The sequence below is a fragment of the Polyodon spathula genome, chromosome 11 (assembly GCF_017654505.1).
Source record: "Polyodon spathula isolate WHYD16114869_AA chromosome 11, ASM1765450v1, whole genome shotgun sequence".
In the NCBI taxonomy this organism is placed as follows: domain Eukaryota; kingdom Metazoa; phylum Chordata; class Actinopteri; order Acipenseriformes; family Polyodontidae; genus Polyodon; species Polyodon spathula.
The window spans coordinates 15716173-15738811 of record NC_054544.1 but is presented as its reverse complement, the minus strand read 5'-3'; positions in this window follow the sequence as shown (position 1 = coordinate 15738811).

The window sequence follows — 22639 nt, the reverse complement described above, 5'->3', positions numbered from 1 at the left end:
AGCTCAACACACATCAATACCATTGGCACCCCCGAAGTTGTATGCCCACCCCCACAAATATATAAATAAGCTTGTGTGGCAGGTAATGGCTGAGCAGTGATGTCAGGCAGAAGGCGGAAGTGAAAACACACAGACAGGTACTGCAGTTCAAAAAGATGCGGTGTGTGGTTTAGAACAAAAATAAATAAAATATTTAAACAAAAAGACACTGCTCGCAGAGCAGAAAAATAAAAGGTTTAAACAACAAAACACAAAAACAAAATATGATAACTAAAACTAAGGCCAGGCTGGGCAACTGCCTTCACTGATCCTTAGTATTTTAAATTTCTCTCTCTCTTCACCTCTGAACTCCCACCCAGAGCAAGGAGAGCTGCAGGCATAAATACAGTGGTCGAGGGGTTTAACTAGTTCGTAATTATTCTATATATATAGAATCTGCATGAGTTTATTAATTGTGTGACTGCTGGCTGGTTTAGCAACGCACTAACCGACAACCACACATTACCACAAGGTTTTTAATAATTTCTGGCAGAGGAAGAGTTACTCCCCTCGCCACTGCCAGAACATGTTTCAAAAATAAAACAATAACAAAACAAAAATGCACAGCTATGCTGTCATTACAATAACAAATACAATACATAAATAACACAGGGGCGGAGGGGAAGACCCCATTCTAAAAATAAACAAACAATACATTTAAGCGGGGCTTTCCTACCCCCCCTGCTAAATACCGCCCCCCTTGACTCCAGGCGAAACAGAGACCTTAGCGACCCCACACGAAGCAGAGCCCTCAGCGACCCCAGGCAAATTACATTTTTTTGACTTTCTTCTTTTCTGTTACAATACCGTCCGTTTTTTTTTCTTTCTCAATATCAAATATCAAACTGCTATTGCTGCAAAATTTTCCAATACAGTAATCAGTAGCCTAGCCTTCTACTGTATAAGCAGTGTCTGTGAGATTTAAATCTGGAGGCTGTGTGGTCCTGTGGTTAAAGAAACGGTCTTGTAACCAGCAGGTACCTGGTTCAAATTCCAGATCAGCCACTAACTCGTTGGTGACCCTGAGCAAGCCGCTTCACCTCCTTGTGCTCCGTCCTTCGGGTGAGACGTTGTTGTAAGTGACACTGCAGTTGATGCATAGTTCACACACCCTAGTCTTGTATCTTGTAAAGCACTTTGTGATGGTGGTCCACTATGAAAGGCGTTATATAAAAATTATTATAATCCAAAAAATCAATTATTTTTTGAGATATGTAAAAAAAAAAAAAAAAAAAAAAAAAACGCTTCCTCATTAAAATATAATTTTTTAATATGTACGTATTGGATACTAATCTGTGCATGCTTTAATCAAGTATCCAATGGCACTTGTTTTATAGATAAAATAGCAATGTTTTTTTAAACGGCCAGAAAATACAGTACATGAAGTTCAGCAGATAATTAGTTAAGACCTCTTACAACGAGAGCATGGGAACATTATAACATTAGAGACTTGTCTGTGTTTAGTTTAGTTTAGAAGATAAGATGGTATGCTAGAAATACAAAAATAATGGAGAGTGTTGGAGATGAATAATGTTGGAGAGGAGTAAGATGTACTTTAATAGAGGGAGTAAAGCTAGTCCATGATAGTGCTGTTCTAAGAATGTGGAATCTGCTGTCAACAACAGCATTTTGTAAAATACTTATTGCATTTATTTAGTTTTAAATAAAATATTTTTTAAGAACTTACTAATAAATATCTCTCTTTGCTTCATTACATTGTTACATTCTTGTATGATAACATTATTCTATTACCTTGCATATTTATTGTTTTCATAAAAAAAATGCGTTAAGCGTAACATTTTTATTTGATTCAGAAAACTGTGTAATCTGCTTCTGGGCCTGGATTAAAAGATGTGTAGGTTATTTTATTTGACATTTTAGGCCAGTATATTGCCAACAACAAAGTAATAGTCAAACTGGCTGTGGTAGAATAAACTCTAAAGAAAATCTTTGAAAATCAGGATGGATGAAAGATAAACACTGGCCACTCTTCATGTTTATTATCTTGAGTGTTTTTAGGAAAATAAATGTGCTCTTGTTTTTATTGTTAAATTTGGTGTGTTGCCAGGTAAGTGTTCACTAGGCTACTGTTAGTGTTAACACTAAACATTTGTCGGGATAACATTAATTTACAAACTGTTTGTATTGAAGGTTTTTTTTTGTTTGTTTTATTTTCTGTGCAACAATTCCACTGGTTACAGAGGGTCAACAGCTCTATAGCACAGCAGCACAAGACCAATTTACATAATACTTTATTACATGTCCAAAGAAAGGTTTGAAATTGAACAGCCACTTTCAAAATGACACATATGGCCTAATGAAAGCCGCGTCTGCGTGCTTGCCACAGTCTGACACATTTGGCAATAGAGCCGAAGTCTACAGAACTGGCATGTACTTTGTACAGTCTTAATATGGATGAAGCTGTCAGTGTTCGTTCAACAAATAAAGTGCAAATCGACTGTCGGGGAAAAAATATCCAACACTAATTTAAGTTTTAGATTATTGCCACTTGTATATCTTTCCAAATAGTCATGCACTTCAAGAGTTTTGATCCCAATAACCACCTTGACACATTGTACAGGATTAATACAGTTATTATTATTATTAATAATAATAATAATAATAATAATAATAATAATAATAGCATCAGTAATAAAACAATTTGAAATTACATGGATGTAGTAATTAAAACCGAAATTAACTAAGATTTTTTTTTTTTAATTGTGATATTAATTAATATTGTGCAGAGGAAATTCATGGGGGCATTAGGACCATGGGGAAACTACTGGTGTCATGGATTCATGATTTGTCAATTTCTTAACAATGTAATTGGTTACCATTTAAAATGTCTCTGTTTTGTGAGCATTTGGTTAAAGGGGTGATGTTAGGAGTTTTGGTTGGGGAGCTGGCGAGTGAGAGATCAAGTAAAAGGAGGGTTAGTCTGCCTCGTTGTTAGTTAGGGATATATATATATATATATATATATATATATATATATATATATAAAATCTGAAACAATGAAGTAGAACTTTCAATTTACAGTATCATATTTTTGTGAATGTCATTATTTAGTTTTAGTAGTTGTTGACACATTTTACACTGTATCAAAACTAAACACACGTGTATATAAAACACATTAAAGGAGCTGGTTTTCCATTGAGAATTCATATAGTTTAAGTGAGGTATTACATTATGAGTTTGAAACATTTAAGGTTTGTTTTATTCCAGATAAGACTTCAGTGGTAGTTTGGCGGTATTCTATCAGGGGCACAGGTAGTATATTTGTTTTTATATACAATATTAAGAAAGGGAGCAGGGATAATTGCTCAATTTAACTGAGTTCCAGGGGGCTTTCTAAATTAATTTATTTAGGTGTATTATTTGTCCACATTCTATGAGTTACATTGATTTAAGTTGCCCAGTACTGTATTTTATTTTAATAAATGCATGAATTGAATGTGTGGGTTATTACATGACATAATGTAATCGTTGTGGGTATTAAGCTTCTACAGCTAAAGTGCTACATCATCATACAATTCAGAAAGCACACTACTCAGGCAGTCCCCTTCTGTAATAATTCACATTGCTTGTTTTTTTAACACTGTTACCCTGTGTGACTGATTGAGAGACATTGTTACTATAGGGACAGTAAATAAAGTAATGGCTGCAAATTAGTCTACATTCCTAAATTATTTCATAGGAGTAACCTCAGAATCTGTGGCCATTACTGTAATGTTTTACCATACTATATTTTACTGTTTTAAACTATCAGTTTAGCTGATGTTATACACAATTTCTGGACAGATTCATTAAATCTCAAAATGCAAGATTTTTGTCGCAAATACAACAAATAATGTTTATTATTTAGCTTAAACTACATGTGGCACCTTTACAAACATTTGCTGAGAAACTGATTGGTCTTTTGATTTATTTTCACGTCTTCATTTTCTTTTGCTTTTACACTGAGTTATACCAGAACACCCTCTTCCAGTGATGGCCCTTGTCCATGTTCAGTAAGCAAGTGTATTTAAACCAGCGTAACATTTTCCACCACACCTGCTGAACATTTGTGCTTCTAGTTTTGATAATATATATTATTCTCTGTTTCACTGGATATTTTACTTGATTTATAAAAAACTACTCTATGATTAAACTGTAGGGTACCTACCATCAAAGAGAAGATCCAGTTTACAGTAAAGCGATCAACAGTTCAGGCAAACACTGACCCAAAAAGCCAAGAAGCTTTCAATATCATCGTTAACAAATTGACTTCTGCACCAGTTTTAGAATTTGCTGATCCGAAGTTGCCCTATGTCTTTCATACCGATGCCAGTTTAGATGGACTGGAAGTGGTGCTTTATCAAGAGCAGGAGGGACAGTTGTGTGTCATCGCGTACGCAAGCAGGAGACTGTCAAGAAGTGAGAGAAGATATTCCACTCACAAGCAGGAATTTATCGCCCTAAAGTGGGCTGTAACTGAATTCACTGTGATCACCGATTAACCTTTTGCAGTCTATTTATTCAGCACCTGTCGGGCATGTCAGGTCCAACAGGTCACACGCGCTGTTTATTTTACGCACGTTGTTCAAAAGTAATTTTATTCTTAGAAAAGCAGGTTTAAAAGGCACTGCATATCAACAGGACACTCAGTACTGCATCTCCAGCCCCGCCCCACCCCTTGTTCGTTGTATTTATCACATACCTCTTCATAGTCGTGCATACTGATAAATCATCTCCTGATCATTCGTTGTATGACCAAACTAATAATGCTACCCAAGTCATTATTTTATTACTATAACATTGCAAATGTCCCTGATATTCTTTGAGCGCTGGATGTGGAAGCAGCTATCTTGTTTGTTTATGGTCTATTCATGCCAAAGCTGCCCGATTCCAGCCTTGCTGAAGCACCCCCAGATCATCACCGATCCTCCACCACATTTCACAGTTGATGCAAGACACTGTGGCTTGTAGGCCTCCCCAGGTCTCTGTCTAACCATTAGACGACCAGGTGTTGGGCAAAGCTGAAAATTGGACTAATCTGGGGGTGCTTCAGCAAGGCTGGAATCGGGCAGATTTCTCTTTGTGAAGGACGCATGAATCAAGCCAAGTACAAGGTTGTCCTGGAAGAACACTTGCTTCCTTCTGCTCTGACAATGTTCCCCAACTCTGAGGATTGGTTTTTCCAGCAGGACAATGCTCCATGCCACACAGCCAGGTCAATCAAGGTGTGGATGGAGGACCACCAGATCAAGACCCTGTCATGGCCAGCCCAATCTTCAGACCTGAACCCCATTGAAAACCTCTGGAATGTGATCAAGAGGAAGATGGATGGTCACAAGCCATCAAACAAAGCTGAGCTGCTAGAATTTTTGTGCCAGGAATGGCATAAAGTCACCCAACATCAATGTGAAAAACTAGTGGAGAGCATGCCAAGACGCATGAAAGCTGTGATTGAAAATCAGGGTTATTCCACCAAATCTTGATTTCTGAACTCTTCCTAAGTTAAAACTTTAGTATTGTGTTGTTTACAAATGAATCTGAACTTATTTTCTTTGCATTATTCGAGGTCTGACAACACTACATCTTTTTTGTTATTTTGACCAGTTGTCATTTTCTGCAAATAAATGCTCTAAATGACAATATTTTTATTTGGAATTTGGGAGAAATGTTGTCAGTAGTTTATAGAATAAAACAAAAATGTTAATTTTACCCAAACACATACCTATAAATAGTAAAACCAGAGAAACTGATAATTTTGCAGTGGTCTCAATTTTTTCCAGATCTGTATATGTGTGTGTATATTAATTTTTATGCGTAAAAATGAATAACGAAAGTGATGAAAGGCGAATACGAGTCTTTTGTAATGGTAAAGATTTATTTTTGTTTAAAGCAAATATAAAGAAAGAATAACGAAAACTTGATTATTTGTTGGTTAATATCAGCATGGAAAATAAAAGGAGGAGAGTGAGTTTTAATCGTGTGCTCTTATTTTTTTGTAGTTTGATAGTATTTTTTATACTATGGCTTATTACTGTTGTACAAAAAGTTACTGAGAAAAAAAGCCAAGTTAGTTTCATTTTCTGTTAAAAGAAAAAAAGAAATCATTAAAAACGTGAATGTATTTATGACTTTAATGACATAAAATTGTGTTTATTATGGAGATATGTTTCATTGTTAAATATCATAGAGAAAAGTGCAACTAAAATTTAAAAGTGAAACTAAATGGAATATTGTAAATGCTCATTATATTTCAAACTGCTGTGTGCAGGTTGTTTTTTTTCTTTTTGTGCTGCTTTTTGACTGAGATGGCAAGCCAAAACCCTAGATGATCTATTGAATTCTTCTGATGAGCTGCAGACATTCTACTGAGAGGATAAGAAGATTCAACTCCTGGTTTGAGAGAGAAAAATAAAACTACCCGGGTAGAACTGTTGAACTAAAGAGAACTATTGAAGTAACAGAGAACCATCCTAGAATTTTTTTTTTCTCCTAAAAATAAAAGAATCCTGTGGATTCTTATTTCTTTTTATATATTTTTTTAGCATGTACATATGCTAATGAGGTTGCAACTGATGTAAATTGCTTTATTGTTATTTTTTTTTCTTGTGAGGAATACAAACTGTAAAGAAATTTGCCGGCTATTACAACATACATTTGTAACTTATTGAGTGATTTATTAAGCTTAGTGTTTAAGAACATTAGGTTATGACTTTAATCCTGATTCCCTGAAAGAGAATGACAACAATTAGTGAATGGGAAGAGCCCTCTCTGACTGCCAATCACTGAACATATATAAAAAAAAGTTGCCTTGTCAGGGCCCTGCTGCGAGGGAAAAGCCCCTCCCACCTCCTGCTGAAGAGGGACGTCCTCACAGTAGCACATCGCCATTTTCTATCGAAAACAGAGGTCAGCTGGGGACACGACCTCGAAGGGTAATGGTTGTCATTTTCTTTCAGGGAACCAGGGTTATGGTAATAACCTAATGTTCCCTTTCAATTGATTGACAACCATTACTGAATGGGAAGCTGTACCAAAGCTGTCATGCCTCCAGATTACCGACAGTACAGCCTCACGGCGATAGCCTCAGAGCCCACATGATGTATAAGGGCATGCCGTCTGCAACACTCTAGAGCCCAGAGGGTCTTGCTCGGTTTGCAACATCAAGGCGTTAAAATCGTGCAAATGTCTGACTACATGTCCATGTAGCAGCATTGCATAGCTCATCTAAGGATGCACCATGAAAGAAAGCCCACGAAGTTGCCTGGCCCCTAGTAGAATGGGCCGTAATGTCCCCTGCTAATGGGGAGTCTGTCTGTTCATACGCCAAGAGTATCGCATCTGTCACCCAGTGTGCTAGACGTTGCTTCGATAGGGCCTGACCCCTAGAGTGGGACCCATAGCAGACAAACAGCTCTTTGGGCTTTCTCCAGGATGCAGTCTTATCCAGATAATTGGCAAGGCACCAGTCTTGGAAAACTTTCCATTTATATGAGTACTGGGCTCTAGTGCTTGGTGCCCTAGCAGACTGTGATGTTTCTACTACCGCATCTGGCAAACCTTGTCTGAATAGACGGCTACTTTCAATGGCCAGACAGAGGGTTGGAGATGGGCTGGGTTCGGGTGCCATAATAACCCTTCCGCTTTGCTCAGGAGGTCCTTGCATGGCGGGAGCTGCCACAGGAGAGCAAACCAGGGGCATCTCGGCCATCTGGGTGCAACCAGCAAAACCTGTGATCTCTCCAACCTGATCCTCTCTAGTGTCAGAGGTAATAATGGTAGCGGCGGGAATGCTTACAAGAGCCCCTGTGGCCAGGGGTGAGCTAGCGCGTCTATCTCTCTCTATGGAGAACCAAAGGGGGCAATTAGTGGACTCGGCTGTGGCAAAGAGGTCGTCTCATGCAGGTTGAAACCTCCCCCAAATCTGTTTCACCACTTGAGGATGCAGTCGCCATTCCGAGCTGTCTGGAGCTCTTCTGGAGAGGAAGTCTGCTGCCGCCTTGTCCTCAATGGGGAGGTGAACCGTCCTGATGGAACGCAAGTTTCTGTACGTCCAGTCTGTGCGCTGCGTGGTGAAGGCCCGGCGAGCGCAAGTCGCCTTGATGGTTTATGTAGGCTACCACTATATAGTGAAAACGACATAATGCCAGGTTCACTGCTTGCAGCTCTTGAGTATTTATGTGTGCTCGCTGCCAATGTCCCTTCCCTGACCTCTTATTCCTCTCCCATTCCAGACCGCTTCCCAGCCAAGGCTGGAGGCATCTGTAGTGATCACTTCCCTTCTGTGAGGGGATCCGAGGTTCAGATTGCCAGGATGGAGCCACCACTCTCGTATCAGGGGCGTATTGAGCGTATTTACCCAGGCTTGAAGCGGGCGCATTCTCAGCAGCCCTAGTGGAAGGATTCTCGAGGCGGCTGTCATCAGCCCCAACAACCTTTGATATACACGACCTGTAGGAGAGTGTCCTCTCTGAATAGGGAGAGTGTGGCCTCCAACAACTGAAACCTGTCTTCCGATAGTGAGGCAAGCATGCTCACAGAGTTCAGTTTGAGCCTTAACTTTGTCACATGATCTATGACCTGTTTTGTGTGCACCTCTGCGTGTCTTTTGGAATTCGTGCAAACTAGCCAATCATCCAGATAGTTCAGGATCCGAATATCCCGCAACCTGGGTGGAGCCAATGCTACAGAGTTCATACGCGTTGCCTTGAAAGGCGAAGCGCAGATATTTTCCCAAGTTGAGAATTGATCTGAAACTGCCGTCCCTTTTGGGCACCAGGAAGTACCTGGAGTAAAATCCGCTGAGGACATCACTTGGGCTTACCAAGTGTACAGCGTTCTTCTGTTGAAGATTGGCGATCTCCTGTTGAAGGAGTATCGCTTTCGGTGGTTCGACGGTGGTGGGGAGCACACCCTTGAAGGGTGATGGACCTGTGCAAAATTGTAGAGCATATCCGTGTATTATTATTGTCTCTTATTGTCGATAGCTCCCCAGGAGTCCTGGGTACAGCCTTGCCATGGGTCGTTGCCGTTGGTCAGTCCAGTTGTGGATGGATTTGGTGGTAGCCTGGTCCCCTCAGGGGTTGACTCCCTTGGGCTTGGGAGGGGGATGGACTTTCTTAGGCCCTGGCCTCGGTCTGCAGCCGGAGAACCGGTTACCCCTGGCCAGCGATGATCCCTTGCCGCCAACTCTGCCTCTGCCTGCTTGTCTGCTCTTGGGTGGGAGGGCAGTGTTCAGGCCCTTTTTCCCTAGCAGACTGTGAATGTCACCTTGGGTGCTGACGGTAAGCTGTAAGGCACGAGAATTTGGAGGCAACCTCCGTGGCCTTGTGGGACCTCTCAAGGCTCACCTCAATGGTCGCCACAAATGTCTGCCTCGGTGTAATGGGGTCATCCAGTAATGCCACCCTCTCAGTCTCCACGACCTTGGCTTGCCGCCAGCGACCTCCCTGATGCCTGGCCTAACTCCCCTATTAGGTCAGTCATCGCCTTTGCCACTGCCTGGAGCTCTCTATGTTTGTCTCGATCTTTCCTGCAGCCTCTCTGCTAACTGGGTCTGGTAAAGCACCAGTATAGCCATGGCCTTCCCTACTCTAGCTGACAGTGCTGCCGATGCGTCCGCTTTCTTTAGCATTAGCATGGGGCTGCCCGGTGGTAGGGGGCAGTCTGCCCTGAGACTTTAGTAGGGTCTCTAGGATGGTCTGCTGAGCCCTTACCGTCTCCGCTAGCTCCGCAAAGCGCCGCTCGGCCGACCTTGGGCGCCTTTGAGGCGACTCCGACAGGGATTGTCTGCACCTGCGTGGGGAAGGGGAGCGGTGCCAGTGTGGTGACCGCCTCTCCCCTGGTGAGCGTCCCCTCGAGCAGTACCTCCTCGGCGGTGACCATCTCACTTCCCCTGGGAGGTGTCTGCGCCTCTGTACCAGTGGTGGGGAAGGGGCATGTGCAGCTGAGCCAGGAGAGCCTGAGGCTTGAGAGGGGCATTAGGCCCGAGCTGTTTTTTTTTTTTGTGTTCGCTGTGGCTGATTAAGTCAGTGTAGATGACTCCGCAGGGCCTCCTTACAGCACCAGAACAACTCCCCACACAGTATATGAACAGAGAGTAATGAAAGTAGTGAAAAGAGAGTAATGACCGCTTACCAATCTCCCAAAGAGGGGTCGAAACCAGCTCTAGTCAGTAAACTGATGTGAGAATCAGGCAGTGTCACTCTCAGAAAACACTTGAAGTGTCATTCTACCGTGGATATTAAATTTGACGGTGAAAAAAACGACAAATCAGCCAAATTCGGGCAAAGAAAGCACAAAGCAATCTATGACCTGTCTGAGTGGAGTGAGAGAGAAAATGGCGATGTGCTACTGTGAGGACGTCCCTCTTCCGCAGGAGGTGGGAGGGACTTTCCCCTCACAGCAGGGCCCTGATACGGTAGCTTTTTTTATATATGCTCAGTAATTGGTGGCCAGAGAGGGCTCTTCCCATTTGGTAATGGTTGTCATTCAATTGAAAGGGAATTACTATTACTCTTATTTTGGACCTGGTCAAGTTTTATACTCAATGTCATAGAAAGTGGCATGCATATAAATTATAAGTGTTACTAGTGAAATATTCAAAAGGTGAAAAGGACACACCCTACAAATGCTTGGGCTGAACCTTAAATATTGAATCTATTATTTTCTTTCAAGGCAAAGGCAAAACAAATAAAAGAATGCTTGGAAAATGTTCAAATAAACAATCCCTGTGTTAAATTGTGAATTGTACGGATTTGTTTCCTCACAGAAAGCATGCCATTCCATAATTTAGTTACAATTCAACATCTGAAGCCCGCCACTTGTAATATTTTTTGTCTGGAAACATGCAGTTTGGAATGGTTCACCACACTGCAGAAACATGCAAAATAACCATGATGTGAACTTTAGCATTTTAGTGTCAAAGAGAAAAAAAGGCCAGTGTTTTAACATTGTCACAGTGAGTCAAGATGCAAACATAATACTTGACAATGGATTCTCAAATGTATTCTTTCTTGAAGTCATTAATTCGCCTCCTTTTTTTTTCTTTTTTAATTTAGTGGTCGCTAATCATTTTTATTGTTTTCTCACTAATTTAGTAATGTCCAATTATTTTTAGGCTCAGCCCATCTGATTCGAGAGGGGAATTCAACAGCTTTCTGGTGGGGAAAAAAAGACATTTACTGTTTTGCCAAGCTTAACATTCCAGTAAATGTCATAACTAATATACAGTGCTGGGAAAAAGTTTGTGAGCCCCTTAGGATTTTCACCTATTTCAAACCTAAAATGTTATTAGATCTTAATTTAAGTCCTAATAACAGATAAAGATAACCTGATTAAACAAATGACACAAAAACATGATACTTTTTCAACATTTATTTACCCACAAATGATTCAACATTCAATATCCATGTGTGAAAAAGTATGTGAACCTTTAGATTCAGTAACTGGTGGCACCCCCTTGAGCAGCAATGACTTCAACTAAGCATTGTAACTGTTGGTCAGTCTCTCACATCAGTTTTGAGGAATTTTGGCCCATTCCTCCTTAAAGAACTGCGTCATCTCGGTGACATTTGAGGGCTTCCTGGCATGGACAGCTCACTTCAGGTCCTGCCACAACATTTCGAAGGGGTTTAAGTCTGGACTTTGACTAGGAAATTCTGAAACGTAGAATTTCTTCTTCTGCAGCCATTCTTTTGAAGATCTGCTTGTATGTTTAGGATCATTGTTTTGCTGCATGACCCACTTTCAGTTCAGCTTCAGCTCATGGACGGATGGCCTGACATTCTCCTTTAGAATCTTCTGATATAATGCAGAATTCATGGTTGTGTCAATGATGGCAAGCCGCCCAGGTCCTGAGGCAGCAAAGCAGCCTGAAACCATTACACTCCCACCACCACGCTTGACTGTTGGGATGAGGTTCTTCTGTTCGAATGCAGTGTATGGTTTTTGCCAAACATAACGTTTCACATTGAGGCCAGAAAGTTCAACCTTTGACTCATCTGTCCAGAGAACATTTTTCCAGAAGTCTTGTGGATCATCTATGTGCTCTTTGGCGAACTTCAGACGGGCGGCAATGTTCTTTTTGAGAGCAGTGGTTTCCTCCTGGCTATCCTTCCATGAATACCATTCTTGTAATACATCATAATACATAATACATTAATACATCATTTTGTTTTGTTTCACTTGGTTAATATAAACCCTATTGGATATTTAAGAAGAAAGGTTTTGATTCAAGAAGGCTATCATGGTAAAACTATGGAATTTCCATAATTATCATTGGGGTTCACAAACTTTTTCTCAGCACTGTATATTTGTGTCCACTCTCCTACCTAATACTGGAATCCACAACTAAAGATAAAATATTAGTTATGTTACATGGCTCAATGGCAGTCTGAAGCATGTTTCCTGTTAATGTCAAATTTATAGTTTCTTACTTTTGTCAGAGGACCAAAGGTCAGGTACATTCCTGTCTGAATTGTTTTTTTTAATCACTAGGATACCGGTATTTCACTTTTAGGTCTGGTTCTAATAAACCTGGATTGAAATGCAAAGCATCCCAACAATAAGCATATCTTCGTACAGTATGTGTGTATACTGTATTAATTACAGAAACATAATTTTTTTAGTCAGCATTAACAGGGAAGACTGCCAGCATTGTATCTAGGGTGTACTCCATTGGGTAATGTTAAATGAGGTTTGTTCCTGCTTTTCTTATTAATTAATTTTAATCAAGAAAGACTAGTGTAACAGGCAGTGTTGTGTGTTGCCATTGTGGATTCTGTCCTGTATCGTGACATAAGATGAGGTTAAAAGCTTTATAACCACGAATGCAGACGACCACGGCTGTTTTGCATTGTAGTTAAGACACTTGTTTGTGGTGTGCAGGGTTGATGTTTCGTGCCCAGCCTCTGCCCTGCTTACGGTAACCATGAATAAGGCATTGCTGATGTTCTATGCAAACCATAGAACATCAGCAATGCCTCTTACAAGGTGCTAAATAATTCTATAGTGGGTTTGTGCAGTATGATTGATGTGATGCCATTTACCACCACATTCTTGCATTCTTGGCAGACACTTTCTATTTTATAGTTTCAACTGAAATTGACAATGTACACAAAGACATCTAAAAATAAACATTATTATTAGCCCATTATTAGTGCATATTCAAAGAGGGGCTGGTGTTAAGATAGATTGTTCAAGTGAACCAGCATTCCATTATTTTTTAAAATAATAGCTGTGTGAAACAGTATGAAACTACAACATGTATTTTATAGGCACCATCAAATAGTATATTATTTTCATTACTTAGATTCAGAATATTTCTCAACATATTAGGCATTTTGAATACTAATAAAATAATGACTGTATATGCAGGTAGTGGACAAAAAATTGGAAACACCTGGGTAAATGAGAGACACCAAGTATATTGAAAGCAAGGGCTTCCACACAGGTGTGGCTCATGCGTTAATTAACATCCCAGCATGGTTAGAGTCATGTATAAAAATACTAAACAGGCCTGGTTGCCTTTAATTATGGCTAGCATGGCTGCAAGAGAAGACCTCAATGACTTTGAAAGAGGGGTGATTGTTGGTGAGCATTTGGCAGGAGCTTCAGTGACCAAGACAGCTCAACTTGCTGATGTTTTCCAAGGAACTGTGTCTAAGGTGATGTCGGCATGGAACTCCGAGGGAAAGACATCATCAGTGAACAGAAGTGCATACTCCAGGATCGTGAAATCCGTGCATTAATTCGAAGTGCAAGGCAAAACAGATGAGCAACTGCAGATCAATTGACTGCAAATTTCAACCAGGGGCGTGAGCAGCCAGTTTCGTCAAAAACAGTCCGCCAAGAACTCCAAAGAGCGGGATACCATAGTCGGTTTGCATTGCACAAACCGCTCATCACACCTGACAATGCACGTTTGCAAGTCCAGTGGTGCAAAGAGCACAGGCAATGGACTACCGAGCAGTGGAGAAATGTGATATGGTTAGGTGAATCACCCTTCACCATGTTCTCGACAAATGGATAAGTGCACGTGAGGCGCCAACCTAAAGAACTCTACAGCCCTGAGTGCTTGGTTCCAACAGTGAAGGGTTGTGGTGGTTCTGTAATGTTGTGGGGCTTAATGGTACTGAGTGATCATCTTCATCCCATGTTGCAGCATTTCTTCCCTGCCGGAGGCGGGTCTCTTCCACGATGACAATTCCCCCATCCACAGATATGTGTGGTCACCCAGTGGTTTGATGAGCATGGCACTGATGTTATCCATATGTCAGTCACCAGATCTGAACCCAATCGAGCATTTATGGGATATTCTGGAATGATGCCTGAGACAGCGTTTTCCACCTCCATCAACCAGGCATAAGTTGACTGACTTTCTCATGGAAGAATGGTGCCGCATCCCTCCTGCAGAATTCCAGAGCCTAGTAGACTCTATGACACGGCGCATACAGGCCATACTGGCCACACGTGATGGCCCAACGCCCTATTAGGTGACTTTACATTGGTGTTAACATTTTTTTGTCCACTAAATGTAAGTACTACATAGGGACTGTGTTTGGGGATCAATGCAAGCCTCACACATTGGTTCTAGCTGTTGAATAATGTCTTGTGGTATTTTTACAATGCATACATAAAGGCCCTATTAAATTAGTGGAACAAATTGTTTTGGTAAATTTCATGCAACAAAGAAAGAATGGGAAACACTTAGATTTTCTTAAAAGACAACTTCATTGTTGGAGACGAAGCTTTGACAATCTGCTGGGACTGGTCCAGATCCTCACTGAACCTCAGACACTAAGATTTGTGAGAAAGGGCAAACCAGATACGAAGCAGTACTTTGTATCTTTATGACCTACTACAGCAAACAAGTATGTCTTATAACTGAGCAGAAAAATAGCAGTGATTTGTTATAAGATTGATACTGGGGAAGCTGATACACACCCACATAAATCTGAGAGACTGTCTAATAGAGGACTCAATGGGTGAGTGGCTAGGAAGAAGCAATTCATCAGTAATGAATGAAGCTGCAGGTTAAATCTCGCTATGGAACACTTTGTGGGGGCAAAATCATATGCAAGATCATAACAAATACCTGTTATTTTATCAGATGTTTAAAGAGCGGCAATCAAGTGGAGAAGGTGAGATTAAAATAATCGAATGTACAATTGATGTATTAAAACAGTGGTGGCTCATACGTGGATCGCAAACTCAGAACAAACACTACCAGTAGCATAAAAGCATACAACTGTTTTTGTTATGGCTGATGGGAGGAGCCTTCTGTGTCATCTGTGTAGCACAGGTGAAAATATCCCGACAGTGTCTGAATATGATTCTAAAGAAATGGTTGTGCAAATGTACATTTTAATTTAGGCACACGTTTGCGACTAGAAATTCCTAAAGGCTGACTTTAAAAAATAAACATGAAAAAAAACAAACCAAAAACCTCACAGTGGGACCTAAACTCTCATCGCTCAATGGAAATGTACTCTGGGAATGTAGTTTATTGGTGCCCACTGGACAGGGGTATTGTTGCAGAACAAAGGCTCCCATAATGTAGCTCACACAGGGTACTGCTGCATGCACGACTCATAATAGACGTCATCATTATATGCTACAGCCCGATCACATGATGAGAGAAAATGTAGGTACTAAAATGAAGTTTATTTCATAACAATAACCTAACCCTAAACCTAAGGTTCGTGGGGTATTATGGTCACGTGGTACGTAAATTATGAGTTGCACATGCAGCACTACCCTGTATGAGCTACATTATGGGAGCCTTCGTTCCGCAGCTATATACTCTTGGGTCCACTGCCCAATGTTAACATTAATCAAACACTAAAAACTACAAATCCTTTACCCCGCCAGTTTCACTGCTTTATGAGTGCAATGGCTACTCGTTTTCAGACAGTTTGAAAATGAAGAAATAACAAATTATTTTCATGTAATTGGAGAGGTTTCAAACACAAGAAAACTGCGAAAAACCAAAATGTCAGAAGATGAAAACGAACAGGGAATTTCGAGAAGGGCTATGCTAATTATAATGTATTCAGTTGTAAGTAGCAAAAGATTATATATGTTCAATGGCTAAAAGATTTTCCCTGGCTTAAGTCTGACTTAAAAAAAAAAAAAAAAAAAAAATCCAAGTTTTGCACTTTTTTTCAGGATGCAGGGGAACTGATGTGAAGTAAGACTGCATTGGATCCAGGAGTTCAAACGTGCAAATATATTAACACAGTGCTTCAAAATAGCATGCAATGTGCGGAGAGACATACATCCAGAAACGTTAGTTTACTTACCGTAATCCTGGTTCTATGAAAGAGAAGACGACCACCAAAATACTTATGGGATATGCCTGCCGTAGGTAGGTATTCACTGAGCTCTTTAAATCAGAGCTGCCGATAGGCCCTTTCCTGGGTTGAAGTCCTTGGTCCCGCCTACCAAGGAATTAAACAGTCAACCCACAGAAGCCACTTTCTCTTTTGCATCGAACCAGTGAGGGTGACAGATGCAACCTTTCTGGTTGGTGGTCATCTTCTCCTTCACGGAACCAGGGTCACAGTAAGTAACCTAACACTCCCTTTCATTTCAAAGATGACCAAAACATACTTATGGGAAAGTACACCAGAGCAGTCACGAGGGAGAAGGAATGGCAGCAGATGAGGGACACATCAGAACCGCATAACCCAAGGTTTAACAGTGCGAGCATGTAACCTCAAGGACCCCCGTGCCTAATGAAGGCCACTTTAAGGTGGGAGAACCTGGTTAATCTATACGTCGTAGCCCAGCTAGCCACAGTAAAAATGTCAGTCAATGAAGCTCCTTTAAAGAGGGCCCATGATGAAGCCACCCCTCTGGTAGAGTGTGCGGCCTCCCTCCCAATTGGGGGTAGGTCAGCATTAGTATGTGCAGTCGAGACTGCATCCGCAATCCAATGGGACAGTGGCTGCTTAGAGAGGGCTTGAACCAGGGTCCTTTCACCATTACAGACAAAGAGCTGGTCAGACTGACGCAGCACTCTCGTCCTATCCACATAACCTCTCAATGCCCTAACAGGGCTGAGGAAATTCAATCTCTGGTCCATCTCCTCTGCAAAAAGGAGTGGGATGGAAAACCTCTGGTTCCACTGATTTATTTAAGTGAAAAGCCAGACTCATCATAGGGAGAAAAGCAGGGTTCGTCCACAATGATACCAGTTTTCTACTGTCCCAAATACGCATACAGGAACTGTGCACTGACAGAGCCTGTAGCTCACTAACCCTCTTAGCGGAGGTGATGGCTAATAGAAAGACTGTCTTCATAGAGAGGTATTTCACCTCTATGGAATGTATAGGCTTAAACTGGCCCTTTGTGAGAGCCTCCAGTACTATATCTAGACTCCTTTCTAAGGAGGACGTAACCGTCAAGCACCCTTCAGAAAACGGGTCTCTAGTATATGAGTGCCCGGTACACTCAATGGGGACATGGCATGCAGATATGGCTGCTAGGTACACTTTCAACTTAGAGGGGGATCAACTCACCAATCTTGCAGAAACTACAAAATAGTTGCTATATGGTAATAATTGGGGTCATGACCTTTGGTCGTGCACCAATTTTGAAAATACTTCCATTTATCGGAGTACAACACTCCTGTGGAGGAGGCCCTAGAGTTCTGCAGTGTACTGACAACTGCGTCTGAGAGCCCTAATGTGGATAGACGGTCCCGTTCAGGGACCAGACCCACAGTTGGAGTCTGCCTGGTTCTGGGTTGTTTTGTTTTATTATTGCTGTCTTACCTATGGACACTATTATATTAAATCCTGCTAGTAATTGTTGGTCATAGCTTATTGGTGGATTGCGGAGCCCATTGGCTCCGTGCTTGCAGCTCCATTCTCCGTCCTACTCCTCTGCAACTGCGAACAAAACAAACACAGACTCTAGCAGCTTAGTGACGAACACTTAGTGTAAGGGGGCTGTACCTGCGTAGCTGGGTCCCCTTTGTACTACCCAACACCTCCCTGCAATCAGCTCAGCACCCAAGTGTAACCAATCGCTGCTTGGCCTGCAGTTGATTGCATGTGAGTTGATTTGCGTACTGACAGCTATGAGCCCCCACCAAGATGGCCTCACTTCTGTGTGTCCTCTCACCATCGTCGAGTTGACCCGTCTATGGGGAGGCGTACTACCAACTTACACAGCGTCCTTTCTGGTTGGGAGGGAGCTTTACAACATTGACTCTTTCTCTCTATCACAGCAATGTACAGTAGGTTGATGGCAAAACATTTGGAACAGACTTACTGTAATTGAATAGTTCCTCACAGTTGTTACATTGTCTTTCTTTTCCACTAGGAAATTCGGCTAAATTCTCAAACTACTGTATTTGCAAATTATGTTACAACAATCTTAAATGCTGTATCCGAACCAATGTAGAATCTGTCTGCCCAATCTTATGGAAATGTTGTTTCCAGAGACCTGTTCCCCAGCAGGTTTGAGTTGGACTGATCTCAGGTGGATATGAGGTTTGGTCTAGAAATCAGGGCAACTTGGCATCGGTGTCTGTGACTATGATAAAAAAAGACTCTGACTGGTTCCTGTAAACTGTACTTTTATATATTATTCCTATATATTGAAAAATTTGGCTGTTTGTATTCAGACTCAGAATCTTGTGAACTTCAGTTCTATGCTTCAAAAATGTCTCCCAATTTCCAACATCGTTTTTGGCAAATGGAATGTTACTGTTCTTGTTGGAATTCTGAGTGTTTGTTTTAAGACTAAACTATTTCTGAAATAAACTATGTTTGCAATAAGTAAAGTTGTCTTAAAATAAATAATAATATCTTATATATATAATCACAGTGGACCACCATCACAAAGCACTTTACAGAGGTAGGCTGTGAACTGTGCATTATAGGGAGAGTCACTTACAATAGGACATTGATTTAACATCTCGTCCGCGGGATGGAGCACAAGGAGTTAAGTGACTTGCTGAGGGTCACACAGTCAGTGGCAGAGGTGGGATTTGAACTGGGGGGGGGGGGCCGGTTCGGCAGATGTGACTTTGCAGAGCATGAGGAACATCGCGCTCCTGTCCGATCTAGCTGGAATTGACATACCCCTGTTGTTCAGAGATTTGGGTTTCAGAACTCCAGTCAAACTCCTAATAGTGGAACTCCTTAACTCATAATCAAGACAGATTTCCAGTCTTGTACCACGTCTATGTATTAATAGTGTAGTATTTGACAGGATGAGCGACATATGAATACATTGCTAAGGAAGTCAAGGAATATTTTGATTAGGTGGGAATTCACGTTAGCCACGATCTGTGTATTGAAGGAAATCTGGAGCGTTGCAGTGTTGCAAGCTCTGGAGGAGTGCAATTGCAGTTTTAAACAGTAAACTAAAGCAACTTTTGCATGCTGCAATAGTGAGCAGATCTGAAGAGGGAGCCGAGATCTGCAGTAATGAGGAGCGATTAACAGTAGAGGGCAAGATCTGCTGAACAGTGCAGAGATCTGAGGAAGTAAACAACGGAGTGCTGTCAGTAGTGTGCAGTGGCCTGCTGTAGAGAGCAGAGATCTGCTGAAGCAGTGATCTGTATCACTGAATGGTGGACTGTCATTGGTAGTGTGTGGTGGTCTGCTGTAGAGAGCAGAGATTGCTGAATGCAGTGGATATTGGTCTTTGAGAGTTAAGGTGGTTTAGATGGAGCCGGGGATGGGGCTGCCTTTGGGCAGAGATGAAGAATGCATAGATCTGAAGATGCTGCAGAACCTGGTAGGATGAAGAATGTGTTGCTCTGAGGCTGTTGCAAAACCTATTGATTTGGTCAGGAGCAGTCTATGAATGTATTGGCTGTTGCGGGGTAGGAGGACACTTTGACTGAAACGTTGATAATCTAGGACATGGTTTCAGTATCTGACTGCCGGCTCACGATGATAAAATGAAGACTTTAAAAGTTGGATAAAGTGCCTTGATGAGGTTGGTCGGTTTGGAGGAGTTGAGCTAGATAAGGGGACAGGAAGAGGTTGCAGGAATGGATGCTTGATGCAGAGAAGCTGGAAGTTAATGTGACGGTAGATTCTGAGCACCTCAGAAAGCCGATAAGTGCTTGGCTTCCTGACCAGGTCATCAAGGGGATGTGTCCTTTTATACTTCAAACAAATATGATACAAAGTTGTGAAAAGTGGGCCATTAATTATTCATATTTATAAATATTTACAGTGGCAGGCTAGCTGCTTTTACATTTGTAACAACAAACTAGTTAGTTGGTTAAAGATAACTAAAACTTCATCAACCACAGCCTTGCTGTAGCAGCAACTTTTCTATTATTATTATCAGCGATGTTGATTCAGCAAACTTTTGTTAAATTCTCTGCACCAATGAACACCAAGTGATGTCACTTCTGACTCAGCAATGCAGAGCACCGATGAATTTAACAACGCAACCAGAATTAATTGAAATTGAAAATTGTCAGTTGATATAGGTAGGCACAAGGTTGAGGCAGGAGGGGAACTCCTGAGAATCCCTCGGAGTGACAATGAACTGCAGGAATGGATAGAAAAGTTTGGACTGTGTGAGCAGCGCAGCAATAGCAAACGAGCTTCAAATATATATAGAACTTGTGGTATTATACTGCCATCTAGAGGTTGTGATTGGAATTAAAATCATTGACTTGAGTGAAGCAGTGTAGAATATACATTGAACAAAAATTTAAACGCAACATGTAAAGTGTTGGTTCCATGTTTCATGAGCTGAAATATCCCAGAAATTTTCCATACGCACAAAAGCTTATTTCTCTCAAATTTTGGGCACAAATTTGTTTACATCCCTGTTAGTGAGCATTTCTCCTTTGCCAAGATAATCCATCCACCTTTTTGTCACACAACACAATATCACAGATGTGTCAAGTTTTGAGGGCGCGTGCAATTGGCATGCTGACTTCAGGAATGTCCAGAGCTGTTGCCAGAGAATTGAATGTTCATTTCTCTACCATAAGCCGCCTCCAATGTCGTTTTAGAGAATTTACGTCGAAACGGCCTCACAACCGCAGACCACGTTTAACCACGCCAGCTCAGGACCTCCACATCCGGCTTCTTCACCTGTGGGATCATCTGAGACCAGCCACCCGGACAACTGATGAAACTATGGGTTTGCACAACCAAAGAATTTCTGCACAAACTGTCAGAAACCATCTCAGGGAAGCTCATCTGCGTGCTTGTCGTCTTCACCAGGGTCTTGACTTGACTGCAGTTCGGCATCGTAACTGACTTCAGTGGGCATATACTCATCTTCGATGGCCACTGGCATACTGGAGAAGTGTGCTCTTCGTGGATGAATCCCGGTTTCAACAGAGTGCCCCATGGTGGCGGTGGGGTTATGGTATCGGCAGGCATAAGTTATGGACAACGAACACAATTGCATTTTATCGATGGCAATTTGAATGCACAGAAATACCGTGACGAGATCCTGAAGCCCATTGTTGTGCCATTCATCCGTCGCCATCACCTCATGTTTCAGCATGATAATGTACGGCCCCATGTCGCAAGGATCTGTACACAATTCCTGGAAGCTGAAAATGTTCCAGTTCTTCCATGGCCTGCATACTCACCAGACATGTCACCCATTGAGCATGTTTGGGATGCTCTAGATTGACATGTACGACAGCGTGTTCCAGTTCCCGCCAATATCCAGCAACTTTGCACAGCCATTGAAGAGGAGTGGGACAACATTCCACAGGCCACAATCAACAGCCTGATCAACTGTATGCGAAGGAGATGTATCGCGCAAATGGTGGTCACACCAGATACTGACTGGTTTTCTGATCCATGCCCCTACCTCTGTATTCCCAGTCATGTGATATCCATAAATTAGGGCCTAATGAATTTATTTCAATTGACTGATTTCCTTATATGAACTGTAACTCAGTAAAATCTTTGAAATTGTTGCATGTTGCGTTTATATTTTTGTTCAGTATATTTCGTTATTATCCTTGTCTATGTATAACAATATTTGCATATTTCTTTTTAAGATTTGAATAATAAATATATATTCGATACATGTTTTAGGACAGTTAGTCATGTATATGAATAAGTTAACATAGGTCTACAAGACGAGCCTGCAGTGTTTAGATGTCACAATTCGGTGGAAAAGTTGCAGTACAGCAGTGTCGTTGGAGCATGCTGTGACAGTCAAAATCACCACTTGTTGAAATGGAGTTTGTAATGGGCTGGATAGATCTTTTAAAATGATGAACGTAGCTGATGGAGGTCCAGGACATGATCTTCTGATGGAACGGTAAATTATGCTGGCTCTGTGGGAGCGGGTGCTGAGTGAGGAGCAGGGGAGAGATGTCTGATTGCAGGCAAGGAGTAAAGACAGATTCAGCTGACAGAGCTTTGTGGTAGATTTAAATAAAGCTAAGGCAAGGCAATCGCTGAAGAGGAAATGTCAATGTTTTGTCGGCGGAGCTTTGACAATTTAGCAGAAGGCCAGCCTTTCTAATGAAGATGCAGATAAAGTTGAGTAATGGAGCTACGTGTTGAACGGTGCTGTTGCTGGGCTGGAGACTGGATGGAGCAGGAAAGACTAACGTTGGTGCTCCTGTGGCCAAATAAAGAAG